The sequence below is a fragment of the Haliotis asinina genome, chromosome 8 (genome assembly GCF_037392515.1).
Source record: "Haliotis asinina isolate JCU_RB_2024 chromosome 8, JCU_Hal_asi_v2, whole genome shotgun sequence".
NCBI lineage: Eukaryota > Metazoa > Mollusca > Gastropoda > Lepetellida > Haliotidae > Haliotis > Haliotis asinina.
The window spans coordinates 34,085,241-34,111,850 of record NC_090287.1 but is presented as its reverse complement, the minus strand read 5'-3'; the positions used below and the strand labels follow the sequence as shown (position 1 = coordinate 34,111,850).

The 26,610-nt window shown below is 40.3% G+C and overlaps 1 pseudogene; it reads right to left on the bottom strand.

The window, feature by feature from the left end:
* On the bottom strand, nucleotides 1–26,610 carry LOC137295227 (xanthine dehydrogenase/oxidase-like; annotated as a pseudogene).

The window sequence follows — 26,610 nt, the reverse complement described above, 5'->3', positions numbered from 1 at the left end:
AATAACAACTGCTTCAGTGAATAATATTGCCTCAGCGCAATGCCCTTGCTATACACCTAGCAAGTTTTCATCTGGATGCACGACAGTTGAAATCTTCCTATGCAGTATCGCAGTCACTCATCACGCCGAGTCACATAGGATGAGCTAAGAGAGACGTATCACCCAAGATGTACACGATTCTTCTGATGAAGGTTGTATCTGTTGGATAAAACTTTATTTTTACTTGCTTAAGAACATATGAATTTGACTGCCGATTTACGATCGCACTGCATCAACAAATTTCCAGTTGCACGTGTTTGTGTTGGGTGCACAGGTGTGACAGTGTAAGCTCAACTTTTGCCTAACACATCGTATCAATCACTTGTTTTCTTGATTTATAAAAGTATACTTATACTATGACTCAATTCTCAAATGGCGCAATGTACCAGATATACTTTCTGATATTTGAAATATATTTTGTCTCTTGTATTTACAAATAGACAATTACGTCATAATATTTGATATGAGTCACTTGCTTGCAACCATTCGTAACTACTCGGCTCTTTACGTGACCTGTAAAGAAGACTCGTAACTCTCTCGTACGCCATTATTGCCAAGAATCGTGGAACACCAATCAAATCGTGCGCAGTAAAACGAATTTCGAAACATGAAAATGGTGGAACTGCTGAACTTTAAAACTTCGCTAAACTTTGAAAAGCACAATATAAACATAAACTTTGAGATAAAGGATCAACAACATTCAGCACTGAAACATTTTCACAAAGGGAATATGACCGTATTCTGTTTTTGCCCACGGTATGCAGCATAGTACTAGACTATTTTGATCTCAATGTCCGTTTGCGCTTAGATAGGGCCCAGCCGTAAGACATGTCCGCGACAGGGGCACGAAACGCCATCCGACTGGCCGGGATGACACGAGTAGTTACGAATGGCTTGCAACGTCACTGTTCACCATACATGGAGTCTGGCAGACAGCAGTTAAGCTTCCGTTAAAAACAAAAATATTTCATAGAATTTTTTAACATTCAACCTTGTAAAGCAAGAGCTATTAGACGTGTATACTTCTGGTAGCAATATGTAGATTATACATATGACATAACTTATTAAACGTCAACGCTAAATCATATTAGTCCCAATTACCCATCGAATTGCCGTAAATGGCGGGAAATATATTTAGCCACGGAAACAAGTGATTGAATAAGAAGCTTATTGAAAGCTTCAGCGTCATAAGACATTACATGATACCCTCTGGCGGTGGTAGCTTGTTATGTTCAAATTGAAAAACTAAAGATAAACCAAAAAGTAAATAGCCTCAGGGAAATCTTGTATCTTATGCATATTTCGGTGATTGAAAGTGTTTTGATAACATGTCATAGAGTGGCTTTAAGTTTGATTCGTTTGTTTGCTGTGTGTCCCGCAGTACACAATATTCCAGTTATACTGAAAAGCAATTGAAAGGAAACGGAACTCTGGCTTTTTGTCAAGCTTTACATAGAAGACATAAACATGAACGCTTACTTCTGTGGGATTTACTGTATTTCGAAACTTGCATTTCTTTTGCTGTTAAGTATATGTGGCTGCAACTTGTAAATATCTCGGAGTGCACAAGTCAGTCTAGCGGTCAGTATTACGAGCAGCGTCTTACACCGTAAGGATGGCGATGCATACGATGACGCGCTATCAAGCAATTCTCCGTGTCTGACCAACTAATCCATTAAATCGCTTCTTACGACAATCATAGATGGCTGAGAATGTTTCAGTCCGAGGTACGTGAAAGATGAAGGATCAATGTAAGATGATATATTCAACGAAGGGTATAATAATTATTATTTATTATGAAATTTTGAATCTTATGAAAAGTGTAACCTGTTGTGTGAACTGGTCTTGACAAGCCATTCTGACTGCTTCAGGGGTGGCGGGACAATCCAGTTGGAACCGGTCTGTGCTGCCTGCATCAGCCCTGGCTGATTTGACGGCGTCAGCGATGGCGAAGAAGACAGAGAGGGACAGGACCACCGACAGGTCGGCAACACCCTGCAATGTAATGGACGAGCTGCGAATTGACCATTCTGAGTTTGTTTTGGTTTGTGGTAATGAAGTTGATCGCGAATATTTCTATCTATTCATCAGTGCGACTAGGGGTATCGGCGTGACAGCTTGATGTGCGTGTACGTGTGCGTGTGCGTGTGCGTGTGCGTGTGCGTGTGTGTTGGGAGTGGGGAGGGTTTTCACATGATTCAGGCTGCAGACGGTTACCGCTATAGTAATATACCCTCCAGAAAAGTAGGGGATGATGAACTTTCAATTTGGATAGGAAGTGTAAACGTTAACAAACGTTTCAAGGACAGACATCTTATGAACGCACCATTTCCCTCTATTACCACCCCTAAACACAACGCATGGTATACACGTGCACAACGCAGTAGCCCCATACACGTGAATGGGGTCCCATTCTTGATTTTAACGTTTTTTCAAGAACATTAATTTTGACACTCATCTTGGACCACACGTTTGTTACTGTTTGTTTCTAGTCGTTTGTTTCAAAATGAAAATCGTATAAATGCAAATTACATGCCATACACCAATCATCTTCCAAAAGCGACTACATTCCAAAACACTATAGTTGTAAGGAAGTGCAAATGGTGATGCACTCTCAAAACATCAATAATATCATATCAGCATTGATTGACTCTAATAAATCTCCTAAATATTGTTAATCGTAAATCAATATCCCCTACTTTCTTGAAGAGTATATTTCACTATGGCGTGTGTTTGGGAAACTTTGGTCTCATGTGATGGTTAAAACTGCTAGCAGCGAAGTACCTTAAAACTAAATGACCACTCCCGTCAGTTGGATACCTTTCTAAAATAATGCCAAAATGTTCTACCAACCTCCGATTCGTTTGTCATTCCTCCTTTGTTGGTATCGTTCAGCAGGTGGACGTTCAGTTTGGAGGGTACATTCCCGATGGAAGGTATCTTGTATGTGCCTGGTCCCAGGGTGAGCAGCACCCCCTTGGGACTGACCTGGTAGTCTTCCAGGACGTATAGACCATAGCCCTGTACAGACGGAGAGCCGTTAGACAGGTGGCATCAAGGGTGATGTGCTTCAATAAGGAACACCCAATGGTGTTAAAAATTACGTGGACACGTTCAATACACTAGGTAATAAGTGGTAATGTACATTCGGATTCGGTAAATGGCAAATAGGTGTACGTGTTAGAGGACATCTTACACCATTGTATTAAACCAGTGCCTTAAACGACTTATTAAACCATCGTCTTAAACATTGCCTTAAACCATTGTAATAAGTTATTGTCTTAATACATGTGTACTGAGAATTTTGAATGAGTACTGACATATTTCTGTGTGACCGAGCCGGTGATGTGGTTTGCTATTAATAATATTAAACAACTTTTCAGCTATTAGAGGTTACATATGTTAGACGTACAAAGGTATTTATGTGCGTACATGATACGCTTGAAGTACTATCTTACCTCCTTCGACTTTGATTTATAAGTGTACATTACGCCCGATGGACGGAATCGCATTGTATCATCTACTGTTGCCATGACCTCAAGTGACCATAAATTTGAATTCGTTATAAATGTAGATTACCGCATGCATTCTGACTGAAGTATACAGCAAGTGGTTTGACAAACAATACATGGATGCGCTGCTTAAAAACTGATACAAAACCAAAACCCATCTTTACACAGGGGTATCATGAGATACAGCCGCAAATTGTTAATGCTATTCAACACACTTTATGTTGATACAGATGTACGTTCTCACTTTTAGGTCATTACTGCAGTATTCCGAGACAAAACAATACTTGGGACCACGGGGTGACTATCAATGACTAGAGTGTCTGTATGTTGTCCAATTCCGAAAACGGGGTTCATTGATCATACTCTTTATCAGTTTTCATTCACCACACTGAACAGTATATCGTTAACAGACATCACAGCTGTCAACTAAAAACCTACCAGCATGAAAGCACCTTCAATCTGACCAATGTCCACTGCCTGGTTTGGATTGAGACCGGCTTCTATGACATGATCAGTCCTGGTCACGTGATGCTCCCCGCTCAAACAGTCGACCTCGACCTCGGAACAGCTCGCGCCACACACGAAGTACTTCCGGTCCGAGTTGCTGTCGTTAGTGGCGTTGCAAAGAATAGAAAATGTGTTAGAAAATGTTAAATTTCACGATCTTTATATTAAAGCATTATAAATGACTCGATGGATTTACATGAAAAAAATGAACAAAGTTGTGCCCATATTTCATCACATTATCTGCTATTGACAGGTCACGAGGGGTACATCAGTTGATGTCGGGCTTAGGGAACAAAAACCAACATCGAGGACACATCAGCCCATGGACCCCGAGGGACCAGTGAACAACGTATTTATCATACCGAAAACCTCAGTGTCCATTTTGAACTGTTTGAAACACGAGTATCGGATCAGTACGAGGCGTACAAGAGTTAGGCCATTAGACAATATTAAAATTCCAGATGACATAGAATCTAGCAGACGAGACGACAACAAACTTAGAGTTATCTCCCTTCCATCTATTTGCATTCATATAACACAGAACACTTTCGGACATCATCCGTGACTCGAGGTAAAGAATACCTAACAGGAAGTACCAAAAGGATTCCCACAATTCGGCATTCCAAGCGGGGTACATTGAACATAATAGAGAATCAGAAAACGACATTTATCTTTGCGGTAACATAGTGTCTATTATGAATATTACAAACAAGCGTTGACTGGTTATAAACACGACCCTCTGGATATCCACAACGGGATTGCTTTTTTATTTATTTTTTTTATTCAGGTGCTGCATGGGTTGTCAGTCCACCATGGCACCCCTGCCAAGCCAGCCGATTTCACAGTTCGTTTTAATAAGAGAGCTATTATGCAAGTATGAGCGTGAAGTGGTATCTGATCAACGAGGAATATAAATAAAGCAAACATAACAGAGAAATGCGAGATGCTAGTCACGGATTGTGCCCTTTGCTCGTTATCAATGTGACCTTAAAGCGTTAAAATCGATCGTGGAACACAGTCGGATAGTATGGAACACAGTCGGATAGTTTGGAACACAGTCGGATAGTTTGTAACAACCTCTATTTCCAAGCACACATAGCGTGATATGATATTTTGATATTTGTAAAACGTTTTCTCCAAATTGCCCCTAGTTAATAGCTTAATTACAAAATAGTTTTAGAGTTCCTAATTGAATTAGAAAGACAAGTAGTTCGTCTCCAAATGGTCATTGCTGATTTCGCTTGTGTCAGTGATACAAAATACTTCTTGTTATGCATCCTTCTTTTCTTTTAAAATATCCTACATGTGTTCTTTATTGACAAGATGTTATTTCACATTACCTGCATACACCAGAGGCCACCAGATCAGCTCTGTTGTTGGCTGCAGTAAGAACCTGGTCAGGGGAGACAATCATTCACACTTGTACTAATGATTAGTTATAACTGCCTAAGGCAGATGTCTGTCCACTGGGTTAAATTAGAAATATCAAGAGGATCGTAACAACTATTCGTTACCCCGTGTCATACTTAAATATTTAGTATTCACCGTCATCATAGCGCTTAAATCGTTGACGCAACAAGTGAGTGAGTTTAGTTTTACGCTGCTTTTATCAGTGTTCCAGCAATATCACGGATACCAAATAAGGCCTTGACACATTGTATCCATGTGGGAAATTGAACCCAAGCCTCTCACGTGATGTAGTGAAAGCTTTAATCACAAGGCTACTCAACCGCCCCTTAAGCACCAAGTCAGTGGTGCTAATTTGGCATTTTGCTCTTTGATGGTATTGGTCAGGAACATGTGCTGGTGACCTACCAGATCCTCCCACGTCGCGCCAGAGTCGACATTGATGTAAGGCTGCAGGCGGTGGTGGAGTATCTCACAAGCGTCCTGGGGATGACGATACAGTGTAACAAATACAAGAATTGTGTTAAAACGTCTGACCAAAACAGAATCTGTTGCTACACAAAAACGCTGCTAGTCTGTCTCCAAGATACAAGAGAAGCAATTAAAAGAGGGGACCTGACTCAAGCACAGAATAATCAGGCCAGAATAATTACTGCCTCGACTAATGGTTCCTAAAATTCAAGCATGGTTCTGCGCTCTACTTTGAATGAATATATTACTTCTGGGGCTGAATGTCAATGTATAATGGAGACTCTTTGAATCTATTGATCGCAGTTAATACCAATGTTCACAGAAACAGAAACAGTGTTAATCATGCCTGAAAATAATATGAAATTCCAACAAAAGGCAAAATGGTATATCATTGTTGTAGAGACTAAGAACAACATTTGAACATTATACTACAAAAGAAAATAAATCTCGATCTTTACGACCGAATATAACATGGCAGATAAGAAAAAGTCAAATGATATAGGTTCCTTGTAGACACTAAAACAGCATTTGAACATTATACTACAATACAAAATAAATCTCGATCTTTACGACCAAATACAATGACAGGCTAACATAAGGTCAAATGGCAGGGCTTCGTTGTAGGCACAAGGACACTAAGAACGGTATTTGAACATTATACTACAAAATAAAATAAATCTCGATCTTTATGACCTTTTAAATAATAACACAAACAAAATCAAGAAGAAACAAACAAACCAAAACAACAACAGCAAAAAGAAACAATAAACAACCCTAAAACAATAACACTCACCCCAACACCCGAAAGCAGCCATAACATGTACACAACAACAACAACAAACAAACAAATTAACAATGAAAGATTGATCAATAACTTAAAAACGGCCAATAATAGCAACCAAATAAACGACAACAACAACTAACCAGCACCGCATGGCCCCAGATGTCAGCTGTGGTCATCCCTGCATCAACTGACCGGTTGGTAGTTTCCCTGGCTTTATCGGTCCGGATGAGAGGTAGCGGCACATTCAGTTCCTCACTGACAATCTGTGGATAATCAGGCGTTTGAGTAGGCATGTAAATTTGCATCTAATGACAATGGCACAAACTCTCACAGTACCACTCGTCACGGTTGTCCAATGCATGGTTCGGTTCTGGACATAAATAAGAAGTATTAAGATTGCTTAAACACCTCCTAGAAGTATACTGATTTTCGCAGGCACCAGGACAATCTTCGTCGACACATCAAGTGTTACTTACCTTTACCATCTTAATGCGGGCATCATCCCCAGGTGTACCCCCGCTAGGTGAGATGACGACAGATCCATCAGCATATACCTGCACTATCACACCTACCTGGGCAAATGTAAAATATATACAGGTGTGATTGTCATATCTAGTGAAAGGTAAGGTTTGAATATTAGGGTTTTTACTTTAGGGTGGCACATGTAAATGTAACTCGTGAAAAGTCAGATGTAAATGCCAATGGAAGAGCATAAGTTCAAATAACAGGTGTAATGTAAGTGGCAACCTCAGGCCTGGACGTTTGTTGTAAATGTTGGCAAAAATAGGAAGATGAAATTGATGGGGAAAACGAAATCATCTAACCTTAGAAAAATATATTTGCAATGCCTAACAACCTGTCACAGGTATCCAGTAACATATTACAGAACACCACTGGTACACCATTGGCAGCTCAACAGTATATTTGCAAAGAAATCCATATGTATACTTATGTAGGTAAACTGGATGGAACGTTGTTGCATCATAACGAAGATTCATATGGTGATGTACTGGCCTGAACACTGTTTTCTGATGCTGGAGCCGAGATGGCGAGTCTTACAGGTACAAAAGAAATTCCGCGCTTTCTCCATCTGTTTTCACTATAGATGGAACAAAGCAACAACATGGTAGACTCATCATCTAGATCTGGATTACCATATATACCCAAAAATAATAATACCTGGTTTCATCTTTCTTCTTCTTCGTCCATGATTGGGTATTGACAAACAGTAGCACACAGAGTGATGGTTGTGGCCCACAAAGTAAAATCGCTATGTATTTTATACAGGGATTTCCCCAAAGTCGAAGTACAGCTGCATTTGAGTATATCTTACAGACACTCATTGTATGCAGACACTTTTGGACCCAACCCCAAGACAGACAGGACTTCAGAAACCAAAATGGAATCCAGTGCAGAAAAAAACAACTGTCCAAGTGTGCAAGCAAATTGTAGCGAAATCCCTGTATAAACTACTTAGCGATTTTACTTTTTGTTTTGGAAATCCCTGTATAAAATACTTAGCGATTTTACTTTGCGGCCGAAAACCATCACTCTGTGTACTACTTAAACCGAGTAACACAGACAGGAAAAACTAGGAATGGAACCCATAATCATGGGTTTGTGTCATTACAGGATTCTAGACGATTGGGATGAACATTGAACGCATACCATGCCAAATGTTTTAATTGTTTTGACTGTAGTAGGGGAATACTGGTAATATATTACATACTTTTATGAGGAATTAAGGCGTCAGTATCAGTATTACCTGTTGAATTTATCAACGTCCTTTCTACGTCTCTCAAACTGGGAGTCTGTCATGCATTCCTCCCAGCAACGCCTAGCACTGAAGGGAGACAGCTCCAAATAATGTGCAACGCCACCAGTTTTGTACATGTTGGTAAGGCGAATCTGGAATTGCGTTTACAAAATCACGTCTTACACTGATGTTCTAAACGTTAGCGTAAGAGTGGAGACCACTCAAAAATGACGTATGGAGCATGATATTCTGTGAAATTTACAGGAGATACAAATTAACAAAAAAATCTCTGTACACAGACCTGTTCTGGGGTTTTCCGAAGTTTGTGCGCTACTTGTTGTATCATCTGCTCGGTAACCATGGCAATTTGTGGAACGCCAAAACCTTTAAGCGATGTGTTACAGGGGAGGTTTGTTTTGCAGGAGTGTCCTCTGAATGCCAAGTTGGGAATGTTGTAGGTGGTATTGGCGTTCATCATCATCTGATGTACCACCTTCCGGTCAATATTGAGAATGGTTAAACTAAATCAACATGCAGTAGATTACATCTTGAATGAAGCTTCAAAAGTACGGAAGCTAACGTGAGGAAAGTTATTACATTTGCCAATGTGTAAACGTAATGGCCAGCTTTATATTGCGTTGTACATTATGGCCCTGTTCTCCCAGGCTATGGTGTGTTGCATTCCTTACGTATGCAAGGACCCTATTATCGATATGCAAACCATGCTTATCGTAAGAAGCGACTGAGGGGAATGGATGACTCGCCGAAGGCCACCCGTGAAGATCTTCAGCAAAACATGCTGGTCGCAAGAACCGGACCCGTGAAGATCCGGCTTCCGTAAGATCCGTAAGAATTGATCTTCAGTAAACGATGCTTGTCGCTAGAGGAGACAAACGACGTCGGGTGGTCAAGCTCTCTGACCTGGTTGAAACTTATTATTCTATCCCAGATAAGTGGATCGGTGCTCATAATGTTGATCACTGGATTGCCACACTCGTTTTTACAGACCGCTGGCATATAGCTTGATTATTGCTGAGTGTATTGCAAAACAACCACTTCAACAAACAAACTTGCCTTCCTATTTTCAACAACATGTTATATCTGTATATAAGACGCCCATGTAGAATGAATAATGCACAGTGATATGAAACATTACACACCGCCCGTGACTGACCCACTGACATCCCTGCATTTACATAGACGTTCACACTATAGGCGATGATGTTGCCGTCACTGCCGAATCCAACCTGTGAAAGAAAACAGTATTTATATTTGAGTAAAAAGGTTATTTCACTCAGTCTGTATTACAATGATCTTGTGACAGCGGGTTCGAATCCAAGATTCAAAGGCGTGGATAAGAGAGCGAGTATGATTTTACATCGTTTCCAGCAATATTCCAGCAATATCACGGCGGGGTACAAGAAATAGGCATCACACATTGTACCAATGTGCGGAATCGAACCTGGGTTTTCGGCGTGACGGGCAAACGCTTCAACTTCAAGGTTAGCCCCTCAAGATTCAAAATGCTCTGTGTGGCGGCCTAATGCTCTCTTGGTGTTCACTGTTGTAAATGTCCACAATGTAAGTAATGTTAATCTTAATCACTAGAAATTGAATATTTATTTCATTAATTGTTGTCTTTGAAGTGAGATTATACACAGGGTTACTGCACCTTGTAATGTGCCCAGGTGGGACAACGAGTCCCAGTGACGATCATGTCCACATGTCTGTCCAGAACACATCGCACAGGCCTCCCCAGTCTGTGGGGGAGAGGTGCAGTTGACTTGGAGCACAGTATTTGAGAAATACCTATATACCTGTTCATTACATCATAACAGCCTCAACACAATTTGATTGTTGGTCTTGGCCTGTGCACCTTCAAGTCCCAAGATAAAACAACTATCTGGTCACAACTAGGAAAACACTGACAGGGTACCTTCTGAAGGAGCTTAAGGATTGAGCATCGATCTATGCAATTTGGATACGATGACTAGGTCAGCAGGTCTGACCACCCGTAAGTCGCCCCTTACGACAAGCATGGGATCCTGAAGATAGCTGTCGCCGCCTACTACTGAAATATTGGTGTTTGGCGTTAAACGACAACAACCAACCAACATCGTTCAAGAGGTTTGGCATTGTATGTTTATCCTTAAGTTAAGAATTAAGTGCTAAGCGACTGGGGTTAAAAGTTTTGTGCTTGAGCATGCTAATTCTCTTAGAATATTTTCATACAAAAAGATGCATAAGTATAATCTATACAAGTTTAGACTTTCCTATATCTTACTTCTGAGCTGCCACAACTGCCGGTAGGGTAGTGAGCAGGATCCGGGTTTGTTTGCTACAGGAAGTCCCCCCTAACAAAAAGAAATCAATCAATCTGAGTGCAGCGCAAAACTAAACTCATTCACTTCATTGATGCTCAGGGTATGTTTCGCCACAATACTTCATGGAGTTACTATGGTTACATGCTTCTCATTACGTTTTTGGCGGTAATTTGAAATTTAGCTTAGATTCACAGAATATCTCCTTATTTACCTGGGCTCTTGACTTTGACCTCGATCTTCTTGGAAGTTACCCCCAACACTTTGCAGATGGTTTCCTGGAACAAACATTAAATACATATGAAATTCATTCTGTAAGCTAAGTTCGAAGAGCCCACTGAATAATTGAATCTGAAATTGTGAACATCATTTCAACTCCTACCTGCAAAGACGATGAGGAATGTGTGTTGGTATAAACAATCATTGTGCCATCCCCGCCTCCGGGAATGACCAAGGTGCCCAGTGTCTCCAGGGAGAAGTGTTCCTGGGGCCCGGTCCGAGCCTCTCCCTCCAACACGTGATCGCATGTCTTGAAAGCATATTTGGGGTCGCCATAGGTCAGAGTCTGGGGTGCTCCGTGGAAGGATTCGTTCTCTATAGCTTCCTGTGAAGGAAGGATTGCAGTCAGATCACTGGAAAATGAATCTTCAGGCGACAGTCACAGTATTCTCATAAATGGGCATGTGTGCAATGAGTTGCAATTTCAGCTCCTTTTAGCAGTAGTCCAGCAATATCACTGCGGAGGACACCACAAATTGGCTCCACTCATTGTGATCATGTGGGGAATCGAAGCCGAGTCTTTGGCCTAACGGTTGAAACGATTTAATCAGTAGACCGTCCCTGTTCCTGTAATCTTATCAGCCACAAAGACATGGGTTGTAGATCCTACTTTCACCTTAGCATTGTACGCTACATGATATATACTTTTGATATTCCTTTTTAAACTGAGACTTTATCAATGAGTTACCTGAACTGTAAGAAAATACTGAAGATCTTCGTAGACGATGTTCACCATTGACGCAGCATGTTCTGCGGCGTGAGAGGTCTTCGCAACAATGGCGCCTATAGTTTGACCGCGACACGACACCTTGTGAATGAAAGTTCATGTATCGTATATCATTACTTAATACAGTGGAAGCTGTCTAAACCGGCACGCATTGGGACTGAATAAATAATCCAGTTTAGACAAAGGGCCAGATTGTACACCTGATGATAAAGAGACAAACCATGGATGGGACTGAGATTTTATTCCGGTGTTGACAACTTGCCGGATGGGACAGATGCCGGTTTTGACGGCTTCCACTGTATCAGACGTTTTGAACAGATTTGTTTTATTGTAACCATGTACCAATAGTAGTGTTGTAATATCATGGATTTCCTACAACGACATGAATATGGAAATGATATTTTATCCCCAAAAGATGGCCGTTTGAGACATTTAAACCATTACAGCCTATGGATGATAGAATTTCAGGCTTTGAAATATGTAGTCCTAGTTGCAGGTTTTTTAAATATATACTATATTTTACAAGTGCTTCTTACGGATGTATTAAACCATCTTCAATCAACTTGTAAAGTGATACTATTAACCTTATTATTAATGACATAAGAAAATATTCACCATATCCGAGGCAAAAACCTCTTCTGATTCTGCCTGTCCCCAGGTTTTGTTCCCTGGGATGTCCTTGTGTGTGATGAAGTCCACCACTCCCGGCAGAGAGAGCGCCTTTGTTGCGTCAACACTGACAAGACGAGCGTGTGGTCTCTCACTGACAACCAGGGTCATGAATAGTTCGCCTGCAAAATGTAATATATGGCCACATTGCTATGATTTGTGTTCGTGTATCCAAGCAGCAACGTTTAGTGCTGGTGGTCATTCGCCCACTGTGATTATGTTATCCTACTGACAGTAGAGGCCCTCGTGTCTCTGGGAAGATTAAATTACAAAAAACACATATTAAAATTTGAGATGCCCCATGACTAGAAATACCTCACAGTACAGAAATCATGATGTATTGCACCCTAGAGTATTTTAATTCGGGGGTCATCTAAAAGTGTTCAGATCTTTAATCCCGACAAAGACACGATGGCCTGTGACTGATAGAGCAGTAATGAAACATAACTGAACAAAGCTTAGTTCCTTAATTTCACTCACCAACTTAGCTATGTGACATCACATTTGTCTCCACATTGAAAACTTCACCTACACATGCCATTTCCATATGGAAAACGTAGAGAGACGTAAGCTGAACGCAAATGACGAAGATCCAAACTTGAAATACATCGTCAAATATACAGATCCCAAAGAAATGCCTTCTGCAAGATTGTAAGAGAGCAAAAGCGCACTTATTGTCAAGAGCAAATCGCTCTGCGTGCAGATACGCCCAGGGATCTGCACAATGTTTTGAAGTCTCTCTTAGGTAGGAAGAAAGAAGTAGCTCTTCCTACTCGGTACAGTCTTGTCGAGCTAGCCTATGATTTCAATATGTTCTTTGACAATAAGACTCATCAGATCAGGAAACTTCTTGAGGATTATCAACAGACAGATATGTTGTTCTCGGATATTTTGTTTGATGGCAAGTGTTTGATGGAGTTCCCACCTTGTACTCAAGAAGAAGTACTGGCTCTCATCAAGTCATCTAACAAGACCACCGGCCTCAATGATCCGATTCCAACAAATCTTCTGACAGATCATCTAGATCATCTGCTGCCAGTTATCATAGACATTATCAGCAAAAGCCTTTCATCGGGAGTTTTCCCCTCTTGTCTAACAGATGCTGCTGTGACACCATTGTTAAAGAGTTCCAAACTAGATAGCAACATTCTAAAAAAACTACCGACCTGTATCAAATTGGACCGATCTCTCAAAACTAGTGGAAAAAGCTGCTACAAAAAGAATGATGGACCACTTGACTGTGCATAACATCCTGGATGATAACCAATCTGCTTATCGTCCTCATCACTCAACAGAGACATTGCTCCTGAGAGTTGTGATTCTGGAGATTTTTGCACTTTTGACTCTCCTAGACCTCAGTGCAGCATTTGATACTGTAGACCACCACAAACCCATCGATATCCTGCAACATCAAGTAGGTATTACCGGAACTGTGCTTGCCTGGTTTACATCTTATCTCTACAAGAGAAGACAATGTGTGTGTGTCTCAGGAAAGTTATCTGAGAAAACAGTGTTCTCTTGTGGAACTGATGAACAATTTCAAGTTAGCACCCTTCAGCAGATTGAAACGTGCACATCTGAAATAAAATTGTGGATGACTGAAAGGAAACTAAAACTGAATGACGAGAAAACCGAAATAATGCTAGTGAGAAGACAGCAACACATTGACAAGGCAAAGGTGGAACAAGTGAAGATTGCCTCTGCTTGTATCTCTCCCTCAAGACAGGTCAAGGATCTCGGAGTGCAACTGCAGTCGGATCTATCCATGTCATCACAAGTTGAACATCTGTGTAAGATCTGCTACCAACATCTTCGTACCATCGGAACAATCCAGAAGGACATCACCAAGCAGCGTGCACATACTCTAGTTAGATGTCTCGTTATTTCCCGCCATGACTATGGCAATAGCCTCCTCGCGGGTCTTTCTAAAGAACACGTACAAAGACTCCAGAAGGTTCAGAATACCGCAGCCAGAATTAATTCTTTATCTTCTAAATATGAGCACATATCTCCTGTGCTAAGATCTTTACACTGGCTCCCTGTTCCATACCAGACAGAGTTTTAAGTCCTGTGCATCGTGTACGAGTGTCTCAACAATCGTGCTCCTACCATCCCTGTTAACCCAGCATGTCCCGTCCAGGACTCTTCGTTCCCAGAATCAGCAACTGCTGATAGTTCCCCCAGCTCTCCTCTCTTCCTACGGAGAGAAAAGTTTTCAACACGTTGCTCCACTCCTATGGAACTCTTTGCCACTCCACATAAAACTTTCTGAAACTATAGATTCTTTCAAGAAAAATCTTAAGACTTTTTTCTTCACTAAAGCATCCCAGTGACTCTACTTTTCTCCTCATACTTAAGTGCCCAGCGCCATGAGCATGCATTCGTGGATGGACACTGGCGCTTTATAAATATCCCTATTATTATTATTTAAAACCACACCTTCATTTGACCCTATGTCGCCCTCAAGGGTAATCTCACCTTCATGTGACTACCTCGTACTCACGGAGACTCTCAGCTTTACCTGGCCCATGTCGTCCATAAGAGGATTCTCGCCTTCACTTGAATGTGTAACGTTCTCACGGAGACTCTCACTTTTACTTAATCAATGTCGTCCATATGAAGAATCTCACCTTCATTTGACTCTGTGTCGTCCTCGAGGATAGTCTCACCTTTACTTGACCACATACAGGACCTCACCTTCACTTGGTGTCATGTCGTCCAGAAACATTGTCTCGCCTGTAGCATGTTGTATCCCGGACATTTTCCCCATGCCGTCTGCTGGCTGATCAGGACTGACGTCACCATAGACATGACCGGAACTTGGCAACGTGTAGTCGATGTCCAGTAAAGCACTTCGCAAATGTCGAGGTATATCTGATGTACCCCTATTCTGGAAGGATGTAGACACTGTTACGAATTGGATAGTTTATCCGATCAGTTATATTATACCGAAACAAGTTAATTTTGAAGTAAACTGGCGGTAATGCAGATTTTACTAAGGATCTTTTTACTTTAATGAAATCCATCTGCATAGTCATGATTTTATAAGAAGTTCTGTTCGTTTCAAAACCTCGAAATATTTTGTTGTTGTCACCGCATCTCTGCACGACAGAACACGGCGTCTAATGCCACTGGGTGCCTTACACCATACACACGAGTACAGTTTGCTGGAATGTTGTTTGCAAAGGTATGTCATACCTTAGTTTAATTAGCTGAAATTAAGTGCAATGGATTTTGTTTAGTGATATGTAAATCAACAAAATATACAATAACCTTGGAAAAATGTAGCCTCTTACTTCAACTGATAGCTAACAACAAATTTATTCATTGTTTTAGCATTTTATTCCTCTGTCCTAAACTTTCATGTTATCATTTATTGCTTGAATTGCATGTATATGATATTCAATGATATACTAGTATACCTGATAACACAAAGCACGTTGAACAAATAGATAGAACTTATAGAAGAAGCTGGTGGTGAGGCATTGTCTGTATTCACACATCCCGCCCGGTGCACCCGGAGTCAAATGCAGTTCCTCAGCCAGCAGGGATGTTGCCTTGGTTACCAGATCATTTTGCCAACGACTGGAAAAAACAGGAACATTACGAACATTAATATTCACAGAAATAATTGGTTATGATGTATAATTTACAGTGCATGTGATCGAGTAGGTTTTCGTTTTTTGCCACACTCAGCAATATTCCTACTATATGGTGGTGGTCTTTACGGGTTAGTGTACTAGTAACAATTAAAAAAATGAACTTATACCTCCCAATAAGTCCATTCATTGTGTGACTGGCCATGATGGTGGTTGGTGCCATAGATCCGAAGGCAAGATAAATATCTTTCACGATGTCGGAGTTGTCCTCAAATACAACCCTCATACCTGCGTTGCATGTTGCAACACAGCTTTCCTTTCTGCTCGCCTGTTTGTAGCCATGGAAGAACTCGTTCTGGAAATGATAAACTATGTGCCGTACACGTATGAAGGCATTGCATTCTATGAGTCTTAAGGAATGTCAGGAACTTATCAGTTGAGAGGATATAAACTATCGGGAAAAAGAAAGCACACAAACCCGTCTAAAGCAGGCTAAGACTCAAGAAATGGAGACATGTTTATTCGAGGTCAATGCATTTAGCTCATCTTTGTTGTGATTTTGACCATCACTTGGAAATGATCTGTCTTTTTAGTTTTCTGCCTGATAAGGTTTTTGGTAGCGTTTGTAAATATTATGGTCAAATCATATTATAGAGTATAATCTATCTTTCCCCAGGCATTTACATGAGCTATAGCAGTACCAAGGTGACAATCATTTAAGGTAAATTTCACGTGGAAAGTCCAACTCAGGTAACCACAGGTATGATCTGTGAACGACTTGATCATATTTCGGTACTCCGCTAGTCTACATTTCGTTACCCTCCATATCAGACTCGCGGCCACATAAAACTGCAAAGACAAAGCTGGAATACGGGCCATCCTCGCTAGCTATTCTCGAAACGTTCGTAGCCCTACAAAGTTCTTAAAAGCATTCCAATCACACTGGCTGCGATCAAAGTTAAGAATTCACAGAGCTACGAACGTTTCGACGTGGTGACTACTGTCATATAAATCTTAAACTAATGATAGAAATTGTTACTCATGCTCTCACTTTTTTCTGGCAGTTTCATCACCAGCACCAACATTGTTATAATGAGTGTCAAAGAATTACGTGCACAGATTGCAAGAGCCGTTATATTAAAGAGCACATTCGTGACGCAAGATGATATTAAACACATTTCTATGTTGCTTTTGTGCTTTCTTGGGGAAACCGGTTAGGGAGAAGGACTTCCTTCTGTGCAGTTATGACAAAATGCCTAAGGACAAACTGTCTTAATAACTGTTTTGAATTGTAAGTCTGTTGTATAGGTTAGACGAACTTCAAGTCTCTGTAATCTACATATTTTGTTTTCTCTTTAAAAAACATATATATAAAGTATAATCTTAAAATATGATAAAAGGTAACCCAGATGCTCTTTTCATTTCACGAAACAGTGGAAACCTAGACTTGCGACACAATTTAGACTTGCCTCATAATCTAGACTTGCCACATAAACTAGACATGCCACATAATCTAGATTTGCATGGTCTTTCTTGGATATGTGGTTTGTATAACAGACTAGTAACAGGTAATCCTGTTTGTATTTGTTGACATGAATAGTCCATAATGTTATAAACACAACTGCTACAACGATTCCAGGACATTTTGCACATACAAGCGAATGTTTCATAAAACAAGATCTCACCAACCTTGTCTGATGTTGGTATGGTTACAGAGAGCAGGACATCATCAGACTGGAGACATGTTGTCCTGTACTTGACGTAGAAGCTAGGGTCAATCTTCATCTCCCTAACAGTGGCTCCTGGAATTGTTCGAGGCATTTCAAATAACTAAATAACTGATGACGAACACACACACGCACGCACACACACACACACACAGAAAGAGAGAGAGAGAGAGAGAGAGAGAGAGAGAGAGAGAGGGAGAGAGAGACAGACAGAGACGCAGAGAGAGAGACGCTCAACATTGTGGTGACATTTTCAAATTACGAGTTTGCACTATTATTTTCAATTATATTTCTTATTATCATTTTGTTATTTCTCATTCATTTCTTATTAATTCTCTAGGGGTAAGAGATCAAGGGATATTTCAAATGATGACAACAAATAGCGACCATCTTTCAAAACTGATTACAGAGATACATAATATGCGTTACCTTCCATAATACACTTGTACTCACAAATAAACATAAACACATGTTTATGAAAAATGAGATAATACCTTTCCTCGCCACGAGTGCGGTGGCACCGGCAGCCATCAACATCGGTACAAGGTCCGACAACGGACTGGCTGTTACGATGTTGCCACCGATACTCTGGGAGGCAATACAACATGCATTAGTATGCAATTTGGATTGCTCTGTTTTCTGATAATAATGCATATCGAATATGAAATATTTTCCATTTGAAAACTCTTATATTCAGTCATTAATTTGGTAGAATTGCTATTCAAATAATGGCAGACCCTCTTAGTCATTTCACGAAAAGGCTGAATTTTAGTCACTTCACGAAATGACTGATTTCACAGTCTGAATGTAACATACATAGCTGAACGCATCCATATGTATAACGGTATTCTGGATTTTCAGCTCACATATGCAGATCCTGACTCATCTATCAACCGTCTCCTGTAAGACTACTCTCATACTGTGAATGTTGGTGCGTTTCTTCCTACTTACTGAAACATTCCTGATCTGTGTGTTGCCGAACCAGTTGAGAACGTCTAGAAAACCTCGGAACACTCGTGTTTTATCCTCTGAAGAAAAGAAACTCAGTATCAATATGGAAATCACTATAATGAGAGAATGACTTTAGTTTTACACATCTTTCAGTAATATTCCATCTATAACACGGTGGGGAACACCAGAAAAGGGCTTCACACATTGTACCCACGAAGGGAATTGAACCACGGTCTATGGTGAGACGAACGAACGCTTTAAACACTAGGCTACCCCACTGAAACGAATCAATGTAATGTAGTGAAGGATAAATTTCTAATTTTTATAATGTAACTGCTCACCTGGCATGTCATTGATAACAGATTGAAGTGCTTCTATAACGTGGCTGATAGTGACGGCAGAGCCAAACGTGATTCCCGACGGTGACCTTGAAACCTGTCGAAGTTCCGGGACGTTGCTGACCTCGATGAACACATGGTAATCTAAGCCCTTGCAGTGAGTCTCAACAGCTGTAACAGACACCATTTTGTATATTACGACCAGTTTCTTATATACTGACTGTAGGTACTAATAATGAGAAGAAGAATTATAACGCGCCTTTTCCAGGAGAGATATCACGCCTAAGGTGCACACCTGATAGTTACTACCTGGAATAACCCAAGCTGCCTGTTAGGCTCATGAAGGTTAATAATCATATGACATATTTTACCGGGTACCCATTTTCTGCTGGTTGAAGAGAGGGGATTTTTGAAAAAACTGACTTGCCTTATTAGGTAAGACCACAAATATCGCATGTACTTCATTGTTGGGCAGGACAGAATTCCTAGAAACTCTCAGGAGTCAAGCTGCCAACACGGTTACCCATCCACGGACGCTCCGTGTCCAACGTTGCTCAACTTCAGCTGAGATGAGCGCTATGCACAGGGCGCACATGCCGCCGGCATTTGATACAAAATGAGTTAGTGAACATACACTTATTTATTTTCGGAACAGAAACAGAAATTTATACATTCTCTGACATGGGATGCATGCATATTTTTTAATTTCTTTGTAAAATCGAGGGAAAATTTTAAACCGATTTTGGCAGTGTGTCGGATTAGATAGGTGCCGGTGTTGGCAGGTTTTAGTGTACATATATAACAATCACAGGGACGTTTATAGCAAAATGTATCTATGACAAAATGTGGATTATCTTTGTCAGCTGATGTGGATTCAATGCACGTATGGTAAAGGATTTAGTGAATGTAGGCAAAATGGCAATTCGAATAAAACGTGCGAAATGAGTACAGTCGACAACGAGGCTAGGATATTCACGGTACTGTGATCGTGTTATTAGTCTTGTGTTTGTTTGAAATCCAAATTTATGGTGTTTTGGTTGGATACGTTTGTCTCCTCTGCGTGTTTGGATCCTTGAAGCGTCAAAACGTAATGTTAAAAATGATTAAACTTGGCCTATGTTTATGACGGCCGAGTGTCATTGGTGGGGCAGGATACGCTCATCTTTTGACGAAGTATCATCACTATTTCGCAGTGATTCATAAACACGTGTTCTGTCATCGGTGACAATCACCGGATTGTCTGGTTCAGAACCATTTGTTTGCAAACATCATACAACTGTACTACAGCTGAAACAAATATCCGTTCAAGATATATCCACAATTGTACAATCGACTCTGCTTTCGTCTGAGATTTCTTATGGATGTGGAAAGGGTATCTTGCTTCTAACTGTACATGTATTTATGCATTTAGAGTATACTGAACAGCAAAAGAAACGCAAGTTTCCAAAAATGAAATCTGATTAAAGTAAGTTTTCGTAATTATATCTTCTATTTAAAACTTGACAAAAAGAGAGTTGCTGGTTTGTTGCTGTTCAGTACATTTGCACGAAGGTGAGCATCACTTACATGTCTCCGTATTCCCTGCAGCAATCTTTCCATCGGGATGACGGGACTTCAGGTCAAGTAACTCTGCCAATGTTGTAGGTCTGTACCATGTAGAGTTAGTACTTTTGAACATGAGCGATTTGCCGTGGTATAAACTCCACTTGTTCTGGCAAAAAGGCAAAGGATTTAGTATTTAAATTTTAAAACATTGTCATGTTGAGTTGAACCTGTGCCTAATTCAGCCCATTACCTATGTTCTTTGCTGTACAGTATTCAGTTTTTGCCACACATAAAGGTACACATTGTTACTGGGCCTCCCAAACCTTGGAAACAGCAAACATGATCAGAAGAAATTGAACCGAAACTCGTTTTGGGTTGTAGTCCTCACCTTAAGCTCCGGAGGAAAAATGGATTCTTGTGTAGGGTCGTAGGACGAATGGTGCTTCGTGTTGGTGACATTTGTCTGAAATGTTATCACAACATGTACATAGGATCTATTGTTTTCATCACGACATCACGATATTACATACAAAACACAGTAATCTCATTTGAAATTATAAAAATATATCTGATCAACTCGCACCTACTTGAGTGTTTAAGCATTTGTATATACGAAGGACGTCTAAAGGATGTCTGCGATTGTACCTCTTTGAAACTTCCGTTGCTTCGGCAGCAATCCACACCCAGACCACAACTACCCTGTAATTAAACAGAGTGTTCCATTTAAACAATAGTTAAAGCTACAGTATAATTAGTTTAGAGACTTGTCACAATTTATGTTATGATGATTTTAAGGGGGGTCACCCATTTTCTTCTTGGGGGGGTACGGGGGTCATCAATCACTTACTTTGTACATTAAGTTTAGGGGGGTCATTCACATTGTACATCCAGCTCCATGTAAATAATAATCATCATCACACACCCCTCCCCCCAGCCATAAATTATGAATGGTCCCATAAGTGAAAAGTACTGTAATGGCAAGATCAAGGATATTGTTGAGGATGTTAGCATCAGACAATACCTTTGAGAATGTCCGAAATCCATCGAGTATGGTTCTGTAACCAGTACAACGACACACGTTTCCTGCAAGGGAGGAAACGGGATGATACTAAGACCGATGTAAGCTCTTTTGAGCAATGAAGGGTGTATCGTGAAGTAGGTGATACTATACCGGACAAAATAAGTTAGGGGCATTAGTATTTTTATTATTGATATTTTTATCTGTGTGTCAATGATTAAATAGATTATTGTATAAAATTTCAAACTTTGCTTATATCCCTACATGTAACTATTCTTGTCCAGTATATGTTAGTACCTACCATCTAGGAATCTACGAATTTGGTCTTCAGTTGGTTCAGGGTTGTTCCGAAGAAGTGCATACATAGACATGATCATCCCAGGAGCGCAGAATCCACACTGGGAACCGGAAGCTTCAGCTAATCGTTCCTGAATCATCAATGATAAATGATTATTTATTTCCAGAAGAGTAAATAAATCACTGATAAAAAAAAAAATAAAAACATATATTTTCATATATTCAATACCCTCTTGAGTTGTGACAGCCGGATCATAGGGAGAACAGACTTACCTGTTCTGGGTGTAGCCTGGTTTTAGTGCTGCCTATACCCTCTACTGTGGTGACAGCCAGATAATGGAGAAAACAGACTTTCCTGTACTGGGTGTAACCTGATCTTGGTTCTGTTTGTACCCTTTACAAGTGAGACAGCCACACTATGGAGACATCCGATTTACCTGTATTGGTTGTAGCCTGGTCTTGGTGCTGCATACACTCTCTACTGCAGTGACAACCAGATAATGGAGAGAACAGACTTACCTGTACTGGGTGTAGCCTGGTCTTGGTGCTGCCTATACCCTCCACTGTAGTGACAGCCATACCATGTAAGCAACACAGAGGCAAGATGCAAGCCAAGGCCGCAATGTGGCTAAAAAAGAGTTAAATAAATAAATATTACAAAAATATCAGGAAATATAATCATGCCATTAATGGTTGTCACTCACTTTAATTTTTTTAATAGGATTTGGCGTGACAACCATTATTGACATGGGCATATCAACAATATCTAATTTACAACATATACACATAAGCACTGATAAAACACCACCTTAATCCAAGGGCCAATTGTTGGCATGTATAATGCCGATGTCCTTGCTCAACATTAAATACACAGGTACTTGTCAACTTGTGGGAAGTAAAGTATCGCCCAAGACCTGTAAGTCCGCCGAAGACAATTACTTTCGCAAGACACAGTCCCAAAGCCCATCCCGCAGAAGTGTTCCGGCAGTTGAGTGTGGGAGTCCGCCTCTAAACCAGTGCCACCAGAAGGGGCTTGTGGGATACTCGTGTGAAAGAACGACGTCTGGCTCTTTCTCACAGATAGGCATAGCCAGGATTGTGTACCGTGGCGCAGTGACCAAGAAACTTGAGGACACGGGGTAGTGCAGCTCCAGTGGTAGGAGTAGGGTTCAATGATCTGAAAAAAGATACACCTTACCGGCGGACATTATCGGGTTTTGAGGCTTCACAACGAGGCATGTTACCAGGATCCATGCAGCGGTAACACATTGGTATTGGCGCAGTGATGATATATGTGACTGCAAGTTGGAACTCTTTGAAGTACCTGATGCACTCAACAGTCAGAGTTATCAACAGAAAGTACAAGAATCCGCCATCATCCCACATACCACTATGCTTATGGATGAAAACACTAGATCTCCATGTGATCATCGCTCATTTGCAAACGCTTCCGTTGCCATGCGCCACAATCTGCAGGAATTGCAGGAATTGACACAGGTACTCAATGAAGAATGGCTTCATTGACTGTTGAAACTTCGATCCTTTTTTGTCAGTATGAGGAGAAGACAAGCAGGAGAAGGATTAGCTGGAGAAGGATTAGCTACATCACACACTGATTGTCGACATTGATGGTTCATACAATGACAACACTTATTATTTGACAACAGTGACAAACAAATTGGTGGTGCAATCCTGGTAATCATACCTTGCAGCGTAGATATTCGCGGGTTTTTTCTTTATTCTATATCACATTACAGTTAAATTGTAACAAAATGTTAATGTCATCTTTTGCTTTAATCAGACTAAAATATTACAGTTAGAATTTCAAGCGGGTTTGAGTTTTCAACGCATTTTCAAGAACTTCATGTAAAAAGTGGAAAGTGGTCAGTTAATGCTAATGTGTATATGACAGATGTCAGAAGGAAAGAAAACAGACACACCTGATATTGTCTGTTTTGTCGTCATACTCTGACAGCATTACGGTACAGGCACCACATCCTCCTTCTGCGCAAGCTGCCTTACTTCCGGTCAGGCGAACTTCGAGTAAAGTTAAGTTTTCATTTCTAGAACGGTCCATAACCACCTAGAAAAATCAACGTGCCATATGATCCCTTTTGGGATCAGGATCCCTTCTGGACGTCTCTGCTTTGTGGAAGGCATGCTGTTTTATTTGAGCAGACGCAGTTGCAAGTTACGTTGTTTCCTAATGATATTACTGTAGAAGACGGTTTTCTATAGAATCCTGGATGGAGCATCATCGCCATGTCGCATTGTCATATCGGTTTATTTTCGACATGATTATGCTTATTTATAATAGGGGACAAGGTAAATGAGGACATTGTGCTTCCTTAGGGGGGTCATGTTTATCTGACGCTTCATTTGTTCTGTGTACTGAGTATACTCCTGACCAGCTTCAAGGATACGTTTATGACGCAGGTAGTCCAGCAATGACAGACATGGATCAGGTTTCCTCTCCTCCACCTGGAATGTAGCACATTAGACAGATGTCAAACAAACGCTAAGAGTAGGAGTGCGCGATAGTTGTTTCAGTACATTGCAGTTCTAAGCTGACCATCTGACAAACCACAGTTGACTGTGATGAGACTCTTGGAGACGGCGGAAACCTGTTTGAACCAAACAAACATATTGCATGTGAAGTGGGATCAAACAGACAGGTCACAAACTATACCATGTATGGTAGGATCAAGCAGTTGTGTAACAGACAGATGTCACAAACTGTATCGTGTGAATAAAGATCAAATGGACAGGAGGTCAGAAACTATAGCATGTAATATAGGACCAAAAAGGCAGGAGTCACAGACACTAGCATGTAAGGTATGATCAAACAAATATGTAACAGACAGGAGGTCAGAAACTATAGCATATAATATAGGACCAAAAAGGCAGGAGTCACAAACTATAGCATGTAAGGTAGGATCAAACAAATGTGTAACAGACAGGAGGTCAGAGACTATAGCATGTAATATAGGACCAAAAAGGCAGCACTCACAAACTATAGCATGTAAGGTAGGATCAAACAAATGTGTAACAGACAGGGGGTCAGAATCTGTAGCATGTGGAGTAGGATCAAATAATTGGTAGGATACGATTGCGTTCTTTCTGAAGGGATAGGATCAACAGTGTGTGAAACACAGATGGTCAGAACTGCTGTATATATTGTCTGAAAGAGGGTCAAGGCAGTGAAGCAAGTATAATTGACCAACGGTTTTGGTTACGTTCGGGTGTTTCAAGGTCTTGGCAGAGTTGAAGTATTTTGACAGAATTTAAACTGGCATGGCCAGATTACATATTGAACATGATATTAAAGAGTAACAAGACCACAGCGACTGTGTTTAATGTGTTAATAAGTTAGATATAATTGAGGATGAATTTGTTATGTTCTACTGAGGAAAGCCTATTAGTAAGATCTAAATCCCTACCGCTTTTCTGCACACCCTGTAATAAAAACGAACAAACAAACTAGTTTCACCAACTTGATGACATCTAATGATACACATGTTATTATTAAGCTACGACTTAATGTCCACCATGCACTAAGTCTGAGACGTGAAACTTTGTAAAGACCAAGTTCCAACTTTGCTGCTTGTAGCATTCATCCATCACTTATCTTATACAGTTCCATGTAGTTATCTAAGATTTGATATAAAGTCAAGTGTGCATTTAACACCCATTTCCTTTACATAAAATTTGAAAAATTCCAAATGGAGTGTTTTGTGTATGTTATGTTTGATAATGATTAGATTCGATAATATAAGTGAAAATATTGTGTTCGTTCAAATTGCATGACATATGTAGAGGTTATTTCCGTGTCTGTAGTTATGACTGCGATTATATACTACAAACAGAAAGTGTGGGAATACCGTAAGATTTGATAGTCATATATAAACCTAAATATGTTGAGGTCATTAATACTCAGGGTTAAATGCAACCGTTTGTGTACTTAATGGGTACTTTAAATGACATGTTAAAACTCGGAGTGAAGCAACTGATTCAATATTCTTCCACACGCACTCGCTTCACTGCATGTTCCAACATGTCCATTAAGCACACAGAAAAATTTACTTCTACGTTAGTGTATAGATGACCTCTTTACTATTCAGTTTGTATATAACTATCAAAGTTTAGGATGTCCCCATGCTTTTTGTTTGTAGATTATATTCAAAGTGTGAAGCCATTATGAACGTGAGCAGTGTATCAGCCATATCACATGGCGCACAAACAGAGAAGCCACATTTATCTAGACTGAAGAGCCGTCAAGGTCAAACAAGGCATACTGTAGCGCAAATAGAGTTGTGCAACAGAGAGAAAATGATCAGTATTTCTATATGAGGGAGAAGGAATCCTCCAAGGTAGATACCAATTTCATCAAGGGGCTGTAAACCTTGTATTTAATAACTAATCACGCAAATATATTACATTCAACATTTTAAGTGCCTCTCGTAGCATGCGAACTCGTGATCGACTTCCGGTTCGACGGAGTGAAACATGTACAGGCATCGATTATACTGAGTATAACCACATCATATATGTACCATATATATAATAAATTATCTAAACTATATAAAACATGAAGAAATCTTACCTTTACGCCGTTCACAAAGAACACCAATACGTCGGTGTTCTCCATCACTGAGCTGGCTGT